The sequence below is a fragment of the Acomys russatus genome, chromosome 13 (assembly GCF_903995435.1).
Source record: "Acomys russatus chromosome 13, mAcoRus1.1, whole genome shotgun sequence".
NCBI lineage: Eukaryota > Metazoa > Chordata > Mammalia > Rodentia > Muridae > Acomys > Acomys russatus.
The window spans coordinates 2812000-2823688 of NC_067149.1; positions in this window are offsets into that span (position 1 = coordinate 2812000).

Below are 11689 nucleotides of genomic sequence, written 5' to 3' on the forward strand. Positions count from 1 at the left end.
AACATGGTTGAGCAAATTTTCTTGTTGTGTGCTGGAGCATCTTCTGGGTATATTCCAAGGAGTGGAATAGCTGGGTCTTGAGGAAACCCTATTCCCATTTTTCTGAGATAGTTCCAGATAGATTTCCAAAGTGGCTGTACTAGTTTGCATTCCCACCAGCAATGAGGGAGTGTTCCTCTCTCCCTACATCCTCGCCAGCATGTCCCACAAAAGCCTTCACTTACCAGGAAACTGGGACAGAGGGGAGGACATCCTATTGGGACTCTAGATGAGAGAAACATGGGAGAATAGCAAAGTAGAAGGATCCAGAGGGTCCTAGAAACCTACAATTAGAACACTTTGATAGGCAGATTCGGGCCCAGGGGTCCCGCTCAAACTAAGGCACCAGCCAAGGACAATACAGGTAGTAAACTTTAAACCCCTACCCAGATCTAGCCAATGGACAGAACATTCTCCACAGTTGAGTGGAGAGTGTGATATGACTTTCTCACGTACTCTGGTGCCTCACATTTGACCATGTCCCCTAGAGGGGGAGACCTGGTGGCACTCGGAGGAAGGACAGCAGGTTACCAAGAAGAGACTTGATACCCTATGAGCATATACAGGGGGAGGTAATCCCCCTGAGGAACAGTCATAGTGGAGGGGAATAAGGGGAAAATGGGAGGGAGGGAAGAATGGGAGGATACAAGGGATGGGATAACCATTGAGATGTAACAAGAATAAATTAATTAAAAAAAAAAAGAATTCTCATATGTGTGGATGTTAGCTTTTAAGCCTTTGGTAGACATTCTGTAATCCATATGACTGCAGAGGTTAGGCTTAGAGTGAGGGGCTAGGGAGGAGAGGAGGATCCAGCATGGAAGAGAAAATAGAATATATAGTTATGGATAGCCAGTGGTGGCTTTCAGTTGTGAGATAGTATTTCTTTGAACTTTGATAGCATTCATGTAAATTTTGGCTTTACTATTTTAGTGTAGGTAAGTGTTTGTTGTGGGGGACTGTCCAGAGCATTGAAAGACATTGATCACCACTTCTAGATTCTACTTACTAAGTTCTAGAAGCACCTCTAGTTTCTTTGCAAGAGAATGGCTTGTTTGCCTACCATTGCCTATTGATAGGCAAAGTGTAAGAGATATCAGCTCCCTCACAGATTCTTTATGAAGTTTCCTGACTCATTGATGCCCGCCTCCCAGCACAATAAACCATTCCCCTCCCTCTGCTCTTACAGTGGTATATGTACTGCCACCACAGCATCTTTAACTAATTAATTAATTAACAGTTACACTTCCATGTGCATACATGCACACACTTCACCTTCCAGTCTTTTCTGCCTCTAGTACCAGTCCTCACTGGCCACTTTTCTATGTGTACTGCAAAGCAGAAAGTCTAGCAGAATACAAAGTGGCTCAAGGTCACTTGGCTGATGTGAGGGAAAGCTAGAGCTCATCTGTGGCCAGCAAACCTGCACTTCCTACTCTGTCTTTCTAACAGATGGTCTGTTGGAGAGAACAATGGACACGAAAAATAGACCTGCAATGGCTTATTAAGAGGCATTTAGGAAAAGAAAACACATCTCACAATGTTCAATAATGATGTAAATTTGGTACCTTGCAGTTATGTAAAACTTTTGTAAAACATTTATCTGTGGGCTGTCAGATAAATGCTTTTATATAGCCATCTTTCCTTTCTAATGCACTGGCGATATACTTATAATTGTGACATTATTTCTATGATGTTTCCCCAAATTCTTCTCTTTCCTGATATGCAGACATCAGACATATTATTTAGTGAGTGTTTTTCTGTGGACTATAGTCCAACAGAGGCATTTGGTCTTACATGCAAAATAAACTCAGAGGAGCCAAGTGACAGTAAGCACAGCCATGGGTGGGGGGGGGGAGTCACAGCTCCAACCAACCCTGTAACCCACATTTCATTCTTCCTCTTCTCCATCTTCTCAGTCTGTCCTCATTTTTTTCATTCACCAATACCTCAACTTAGCCAAGAGAAAGAGGTAAGCAAACCACTTACCCTCACACTATGAAAAAATCAGATAAAACCATATAGCCTTGGATGTCCTGGGATATCTATGTAGACTAGTCTGGCCTTGAACTCATAGAAATCTGGCTGTTTCAGCGTTTTAAGTGCTGGGATTAAATGGGGTGCATCACCATGCCTGGGATATAAAATAAAACTTAAAGATGAAAATGAACAAAAACAATAATTTTTTTACATGCAGGCTCAGTTGACAATGTGAATAGTGTAAATTAATTAATGGGTGCATTTGATGGAGAGAGAGAGAGAAAGTGTGTTTTTGTGTGTGTGTGTGTGTGTGTGTGTGTGTGTGAGAGAGAGGAGAGAGAGGAGAGAGAAGAGAGAGAGAGAGAGACGAGACATAGAGACACAGCATATAACAGAGAGAGACCGAACCGAAGACGAGAGCAGAGAGAGACGAGAGAGAGAGAGCAAGGAGCGATACGAGAGGAGAGCTAGAGAGGAAGAGAGAGAGGAACTAGAGAGAGCGAGGAGAGAGAGAGCGAGAAGATCGAGGAGTGGGAGAGGAGATGAGGGTCAGAGAACGAAGAGGTAGAGAGAAGACGCACGCAGCAGTACATTGTGCATATATGAGGGTCATAGGATAACCTGTTGGTCCTCAGGTGCCCTCTATGTTTTGTCTCAGAGAGGATCTCTCATTGGCCGAGAGCATCACCAGGCAGGCCAGGAGCTTCCAGGGAACCACCTAGGTCTGCCTCATCTCTCCCTCATCACTGAGATGTTAGATGAATCCCACCACAAATGGCCTTAACACTCATTCTTTGGATTCAGGCATTTATGCTAGCAAGGCAAACACTTTACAGCTTGAGGTATCTTCCCAACCGTGAACTCTTTTAATTGAGGTTCATAATTTATCAAGAGCAGGTTTTGGATAGGGGAAAAGTGTGAATGTCTCAAGCCAGAATTTAGACATTGGTAGGTAAATGGCAAAAGAAGATTAAGTGAAGGCTCAGGGATCTCTTTCACCCAGTTGAGGGGACCTTGGTCTTTTGATGAACAATGTATAAGTCCTCTGCACCTGGGAATGGTAAGCAAGGAAAAACAAAACTACTTTAGTTCTAGTTCTAATATAACCACCTGGATATATTAGAGCCTCTGAGATGGAGTAATAAAGACTCAACTAGACACCCATCCCTGCTTCTCCATAAAGTGTTTCTATGGTATTTGCACAAAAATGTACTTTGTATATTGGATCTAGGAGCCAGAATTTTATGTTTGCTAAATCATCACATGCAAATAAGAAATGAGAATTAGAAACCATTCAATTATTTTGATGTACTATCTGTATGCATTTAGATTTCTCTTTATTTATCATAACTTGAAAAATATTATCATTTGCCAGTGGATAGAGTCCACAATATTTTATTGCCAGTGTTGTTATTCTCAACATCTGCATGTGTAATTAAAGAGATGAAACACATTGGTTATAGTTCTTCATATATGAGATGGATGCAAGGAGAAGAATTATCTTTGGAGCCCATGAGATGATGTTTGCTAATGATTTCGAAAATAAAATGGGATTAGAAATGAAAATAAGCTATAAACTTTATTCTAGTCTTTGATTCATAAAGTTAGCACAGGAAAAATATATGCCAAACAAGTAATTTTATGACTTTCTGGACTCAAAGAAAGTCAAAATTTAACTTACAAGTAAACTGCTTCATGATGTTCGCATTCCTAGGCACAGGCACACTTTCAATAAACACTGTACACTGCCATAGTTAGGAGTTTATAGATAAATGCAAAACAATATACAGAGATATAAAAGCACATTTCCAAAGTCATGTAGAATATTTGTTGGCATCCAATCATTTCATTCCTCATACTACTGTTCTGTTTGACCCATTAGACTTATGACACCTGAGCAATGAATAAGGAGAGAGAAAAGAAGGAGGATGGAGAAAGAAGGGAGGAGAAGGTACAGTAAGATAAAGTAAGGGGAAAGAAAAGAAGAGAAAGAGAAGAAGAGAAAGAAAAAAGGGAAACTATGAAAAGAAGAGAGAGAAACCCCGAGTCATGCTGAGATGAATAGCAGAAGTGTAAAATGCTGACTTTCTTTCAAGGACCCAGTTGAATCATATTGGAATCTTCCAGAAAAATGGCTTCTGAGATAAAATGAAGCCCAGGAAGGATTTTGGGCTGGGCTTGAGGTTGTGTAGTGATATATAGATAGATACTTTTTTATATACATAAACTTATAAGTAGATGCAGTGAATATAGTTCAGAGGATTAGACTGATAGACCCTGATAGACTGTATCCCATCTCTGCTGTTTGTTCCAAGGAATATGCTGAGAACCAACAGAGCTACCACATGGAGATAGTTGGCTTCTTTTATTTTCCTGGAAGAGTCTTAGCTGCCATGAAGATGAAGCTCCTTGTCTCTCATGTTACCGCAGAGTACTCAGGGACATGTCCTTGGCATATTTTCATGGATACCAACTCAGTTTAAGTACCCAAGTCACCATGAACCAGAGCCTACCCCAATCATCATCAGAGACACTTATCCAGCAATTGGTGTGAGCAGATGCAGAGACCCACAGCCAACCTAGGCGGAACTCAGAGAACCCTGAAGAACAGGGGGAGGAAAGATTGCAGAAACCAGAGGGGTCAAGGCACAAGGAGAATATGGCCTACAGAATCAACTAAGCATGGCTCATAGGGGCTCATGGAGACTGATATGACAATCATGGAGCCTGCATGGGTTTGAGCTAGGTCTTCTGCATATATGTCATGGTTGTGTAGCTTTGTGTTCTTGTGGGACTCCTAAAAGTTGGGGCAAGGGGTGTGTCTGCCTCTTCTGCCTGCTTTTCCTCCTACTGAGTTGTCTTGTCCTGCCTTGATAGGATGTTTGTGCCTAGTCTTATTATAATTAGTTATGCCAAGTTTGGTTGATATCTTTGGGGGGCCTGCTCTTTTCAGAAGGGAAATGGAGGAGGAGTGGATCTGGGGAAGAAGGGAAGTCAGGGGAGGGACTGGGAGGAGGGGAAACTTCAGAAGGGATGTAGTGCATGAGAAAAAATTTAAAAAGTATCTGAGTCACTTGTCCTCTCTTCACCACACACCATGCAGTACAATAACAGAAGTTCCAACAGATAAACTTCTGTCAGATCCACTTTACCCCGACTCTCTAACTTTTCCTTCTTACTTGTGTACTTTGCATATTCCTGTGTTCCCACAATGCCCTCTTCTGAGAATCCTTGCTGGTCTTAGGCAAAATGTTGGACTCCTACATGTTAGAACTTCATAGTATCCACCAAGGTCTTTTTAAGGACATCCATCGTGGCGCACACCTTTAATCCCAGCACTTGGGAGGCAGAGACAGGCGGATCACTGTGTGTTAGAGGTCATCCTGGTCTACAAAGTGAGTCCAGGACAGCCAGGGCTACACAGAGAAACCCTGTCTCAAAACAACAACAACAACAAGAACAACAGCAACAGCAACAACAACAAACCCAACACAAAGCAAACCAATCAAACAAACAAAAACCCAAACAAACAAACAAACCAGCAACCAAAAAAGGACATCTAATCCTGAAAAATCTCACTCTGGTTTTTCTGTTGATAATTTAAGGTCAACCATTTCTCAAAGTTCATTTGACAATATCTATTAAATATATGCAGTCCCTTGTACCATACACTAAGGCAATAATATAGAAAATAGTAGCATAGCTGGACATGTGGCTGGGGATTAAGAGCATAAACTACTTTTGCAAAGAATTCTAGTTTAGTTCCTAGCACCTATGTCAGGCAGCTCACAACTTCTTGTAACAGCAGCTCCATGGGATGTGACTCCCCTTTCTGAATTCTGTGGGCACATGCACTCATGTGCACACACTCTGCTACATACATATGCACTTAATTGAAGATAAAAGGAATCTCTTAAGAACTAGAGAGAGTAAAATTATTTTTTGTGAACTTCATCCAGTAGCACTTCGTCTACCCCATTCCCACTTGTTCTTCCTCAGTCCAATTCCTCCTGTCAACTCAATCCAATGACCTCCCCCACCTACATCTTGAATTCATGACATCACTTTTATTATTATTGCTCCCCACACACAGTTTATTGAGTTCATTAGGCATTAGTCTATGTACAAATATCCAAGCTGACTGGTTGGAATTGGACAAGCAATGTAGGGGCTCATCTCTGGAGGAAAGTGATTCTCTCTCTTTCAGCAGCCACTGATCTATAGCTTTTCATCTAGGTGTGAGACCATCTGGAATTTTTTCTCTCTACACTAGCATGTCAAATGGTATTGCTATGCTCACCTTCTTCTTCAGGCAACCATACTGTTAGTGTTTTTCATGGAACATTATTTAGCAGCAGGAATTCTTGTCCTTCAGATATTACAATTTTCAACCCTCTCCTTCATGGTTTTCCCTAGAATTAGGTGTGGAGGTTGCATTGCAGATGTATCAGTTGGAATGTAGTACCCCAAGGTCACTTATTGTCTGCCTTTTGATAAATTGTGCATCTTTACAGTAGCCTCATGTGTTATAAAAGAATGATTTTTTGATGGAGAATAATAGTTATGTTTATCTGTGGTTATAAGAGAGAAGGAAGAGAGTAAATGACACTAATGTTGTTTCCAAAAAGCCATAAGGAAACATTATTTCTTATAAGATTACTTAAAATATTTATACTATGTGTGCATATGTATTCATACATATATGTGTACATGTACAGAAACTCCAAAGTGGACAAAGTACAGAGAACAAGTGTTTGTGGAATACCCATTGGAAGAGGGAGCAGAAAGATTGCATGGACAGAGGTCGAGGATGCCTGGAGTAAGCAGTATTTTCTGAACATGGCAAGATGGCAATGCTCATGAACTCAGAGTTTATGAGTTGCCTTTCGTACTTTGATTGCCTACTGAAAACTTGTACAAGATCAAGCCAGGCAACATCCCAGACAGTGCTCTCACTCCTAGTTATGGAGCTATTGTACTGAGAGAGAGAGAGAGAGAGAGAGAGAGAGAGAGAGAGAGAGAGAGAGAGAGAGAGAGAGAGAGAGAGAGAGAAACCATTTTCTTTAAGGGCCACTGATAATTTGACCACGCTCCAGTGGGTGACTCTACACTCATGAATATAGAGGCAGTGCAAATTGGAATTGGTGGCTTATATTTTTAAAAGGAGACCAAGAAGTTGGTAGGAAGTGAGGAGTTGGGGATTGGATCTGGAAGGAGTTAATAGGAAGAGCTGACAGTGAATGTAATAAAAATACATGTATGAAATTATCAAAGAATTAATAAACAAAAATTATGCTGAAAAAAAAAAAAAAGCTTTGTGAATCTGCGCAAAACCAAGTGCCCAGGCTTTTGAACATACCTAGCTGACACATCCAATTTTACTTCAATTTCTTGCAGGAGAAAGAGTGGGAAGCAAGGACAGAGACAATAGTTATCAACTCCCAGTGCAGATATAGCAATATGGACACGAGCCACTCCAAGGAGAAACCTTTACTTCCAAGGGCAGTTAGTGAGCACCTTCTAAGGGACATAGTGAACTCTGGTCTGCCTCTCTGCCAGAGTGGCATGAGGTGACACAGCCTCTTCGTGGGGAAAAGGGACACTATATTCCGAGTGTGGCTGTCATGCCACAGCTGTTCCTGCCATCTGTTCTGCCTTTGATTCATATTGTTTGTCATTTCCCTTGTGCCTTTTTTTGGTAGGCTGCTGTCCAGTGCACATTTTTTAGGTGACTTCTCTGAGACCAGGGGAGTGATAGTCATAACAGTGTGGTTTCGATTCTATTTTACCTGGAGGGTTTTAGTTGCAGGAAAAGAATCCAAGCAATACATCAATAGCCCATGTGGACCCCTCAAAGTTCAATCCAAGAAGTTAATTGAGTTTTTTGTGATCTTTCGGTTTTGATGTCCTACTTAAGTTACTTGAAAATGCTAGAGGGGATGTATTTGCCTTAAGTGTAGACTGAAGGAATGAACCAAGAAACGCTTGGTTCAGAGACTTCAAGTCACAGTTAGCAATTGGCTATTTTCTGCCAAATCTGTCAATTTCACCTTCTGTGCCTTTGTTGGTTTCAGTCGAATGATTTATTTAATTGAATATTTCTGTCTTTGTACAGCCCTCGCCTTTTCAGATCAAAAAGAGATTTTAAAATTAGACACATTCGTTTACTTGTTCAAAAGTTCTTGTTCCTTCTATGGACCAACACTAAACTGGCCTGGAGCCGCCACGAAGAACAAAGGACATGCTTCCTTTGTCTTACAGGATTTTTCTTATTTCTTGGAATAAACAAACATCAAAAGGATCTTCATGTATTGTCTCATTGACACAGGAAATGCAAAGACTCACTGGAACAAAATAACGAAGAAGCAAAGGAAGTGAAAAGGAAAAGATGAGCTTGGAAAAGCCATGGAGTTTTACAACAGACAACTCTCACTGTAGAATAGACAGCATTTGCAACAAGGGAAAGCGCCTGGAGATTTCATACGGAAGGCAGCTTGAAACATTGCCATCACCATTCATTTTTGTTGCCTCATTTTTTTTTCTGTGAAAAACATTATTTTCTGTGTCTAACCCAACTTCTGCCACAGAAGACACCCCAGTATCTGCTATACATGAAGGACCTGTTGCTAAGGAAGATCAGTTCCTCCTGTGCTAACAGTAGCACTGGCAAATGGCCTCTGCTCACATTCACTGTGATTTACGTGCATGGTGCTTTCTTTAAACTTTGATTATGGCAAAAAACCTAGATGACTAAGGTTTTGTTGCTTTTATTTAATAGGTGAGACTATTCAAATTCAGAGAATCGAGAAATTTGTGGAAAACTATTTAGAAAAGCAGCAAGGGGGCACTTTTGTTCAAGGCTGGCTGGTCTGACTCAAGAGACATATGCTGAAGAGCAGATAGCCTTAAGTATTCTGAAGAAGAGCTTTGCTCACCACAGGTGCCATGTACAGAATGCTCCCTTTTCTGTCTTCACAGAAATCTGTTATATTCCATTTCTGGGTTCCCATGTGCTACCGTGGAGACACACAGCTAACTCAGCCCATGACATCAGAGTAGGAAATGATGGCAGCATGCCTTAGGTGACTTTTCTAAACAAATGTGTATTCACTCCATTTAGGGAACTGATGGAGGAGTGGAGAAATGATTCCACTAAAGAACAACTTGTCAACCCATCGAGTTTGTGGAAGTTACTTACAGGAGCATATGTGGTTACTTACAGATGAATCATGGGCAACTGTGTCACCAAGTCTTTGCACACCTAGCAGGCAGATGACTGTGTCCTCTTCCAAGCAATTTCTTCTTTAACTGCGGGGAGGGGCCTTGAAAGCTTTTGCTGTTTTTTTTGTTTTGCTTTGTTTTTTGTTTTTTGCTTTTTACATTTTCCTCCATGAGAGTTGCTCCAGTTCAAAGGATATTGTTACACACACACACACACACACACACACACAAAACTTGAGCCATACCCCACTCTCCACTCAACTGTGGAGAACGTTCTGCTCATTGGCTATATCTGGGTAGGGGTTTGAAGTTTACTGCCTGTACTGTCCTACACGTACTCTGGTGCCACATATTTGACCATGTTCCCTGGAGCGGGAGACCTGGTGGCACTCAGAGGAAGGACAGCAGGTTACCAAGAAGAGACTTGATACCCTATGAGCATATACAGGGGGAGGTAATCCCCCTCAGGAACAGTCATAGGGGAGGGGAATAAGGGGAAAATGGGAGGGAGGGAAGAATGGGAGGATACAAGGGATGGGACAACCATTGAGATGTAACAAGAATAAATTAATAAAAAATAAAAAAAAACTTGAGCCATCTAGAATTTCTTACACATGGGTAGCATTCAAGATGGTAAATGGTAGCAACTTGCTTAGCCTGGCCTATGAGTGAAGGTAAAGAAAAGAATTCTCAATGGCTTTGGAGGGTTAGGCAATACAAACAAAGTACAAATGGCTTTTACTTTTAAAAATATTCATTAATGTGCATTTGTGTTTTGTCTATGAGTGTATATGTATATGAGAGGGTGCAGATACCCTAAAACTGGAGTTATAGCCAGTTGTGAGCTGCCATGTGAGTGCTGGGAATTGAACCTGGGTCCTCTGAAAGAACAGCAAGTGCTCTTAGCTGCGGATCCATCTCTTCAGTCCCAACTTTTACTTTTAATACATCAACTGTGTAGGAGTTATTGTTACTGCACAGGTAGCAGCTCCTGGGAACAGATTCTAAGTTGTGGTCCTTCCAGAAAAGAAGACAGATGGATACCTTTCTCATGGGCTCTCTCCACACACAGGCGCCATTAGCAACAGGGCTCGCTGAGGAGGGTGCACTCTCGAGCCTTCCTCAAGACTAGGAATAGGTAATTTGGAAATGACCACACCATGAGAGCTTTATACAAATGTTGAATCAGTAAGGCAGTTTTTTTAAAGTACTGATGTAAAACTCAGTGGTAGTTATGAAAAATTTGCCTTTGATTGGATCGCGACTGAGGTCAGGCAATTCTATTTCTGTGTGATCTTTGAAACTCCAAATTACTAGTCCTAGGAAGGCTGTTGTTAAATGTCAAGATATAAGAATGTTCAAGGGCAGAGTTTCCAAATGTTACATCCAGGCTCACTGGGGCAGCTTCTACAGATCCAGAGACCTAGATGCCATCTCATCCCTAGATGATAGTCCAACTTATACTATTGGCTAGGATCCGGGGAGACTCTGATCAAAGAACAGAAGCCACAGTCTCAGTGCTGGCAATCCTCTTTGGATACCAAGGACCACACTTAAATACTTTCCCTTTCTTAACTTTCACCTGAAGTTCACACCCTGAGGGCCTTGGATGAGTCTGGTTGGCTGGGATAGGTCTTTGTCTTATAGTGTTCATGACAGGAGTTTCTTGAGAAGCACTGAGGAGGCAAGACATGTGGTTCTCAGCAGAAAAGAGAGGGCAGAAAGAACAGCCAGCTCCACTCATCTGCTGTGGGTTCCTTCCTCCGGAAGGCTGGGCTGAGAATCTGGTCACAGAGTTTTCTCCAGCCTTCTGGAGGCTAGCTGAGGAAGGCTCAGTCCTGAGAACCGGTATAGCAAAGAAGGAGGCCTTCTGGGCTGGGAGGGAGTGCCCATCCTTTCCAGAGGGGGAAGGTGGCCTCCGGCTTCTGAAAGGCCAGACCACACGTGATTAAAATAAAGACAGTCATGAGTCAAACAACTAGATTTTAATTCACTAAGATTAATGATAAAAAAAAAAAAAGACAAGGACAGAGAGCTACGGGGAGAAATGGGGAGTGTACCCCAAACCTTCCAGCCTCTGGGCTTTTAAGTCTAGGGCACTTGAATAGCAGGAGACACTCCCAGGACACTTCCAGGGGCTTGTCTCCAGGGCACCTTTGATACGTTTTTCTTTAAAGAGCCAGCTTTGGACACCTTTTGTGTGGGTTAGGGTCTGCAAGGAACTATCTTTTTTAACACATTTGGGTCTGGTGGGTTGTTATTGGCAGGGTGGGTCCGCTCACCTATGTCCGAGCAGAAAGCTTACCAGGAGGGAGTGTTTCCTCCACCAGTAGACAAGGACCCACAATCTGCTGCTTAGTGCAGCTCACTGAATAGAAGGTTTGGGCTTCCTGTAGAGCTTTTTATCCTCACACTGTCGGACCATCACAGCCTGTGCACCTTAAGCAGT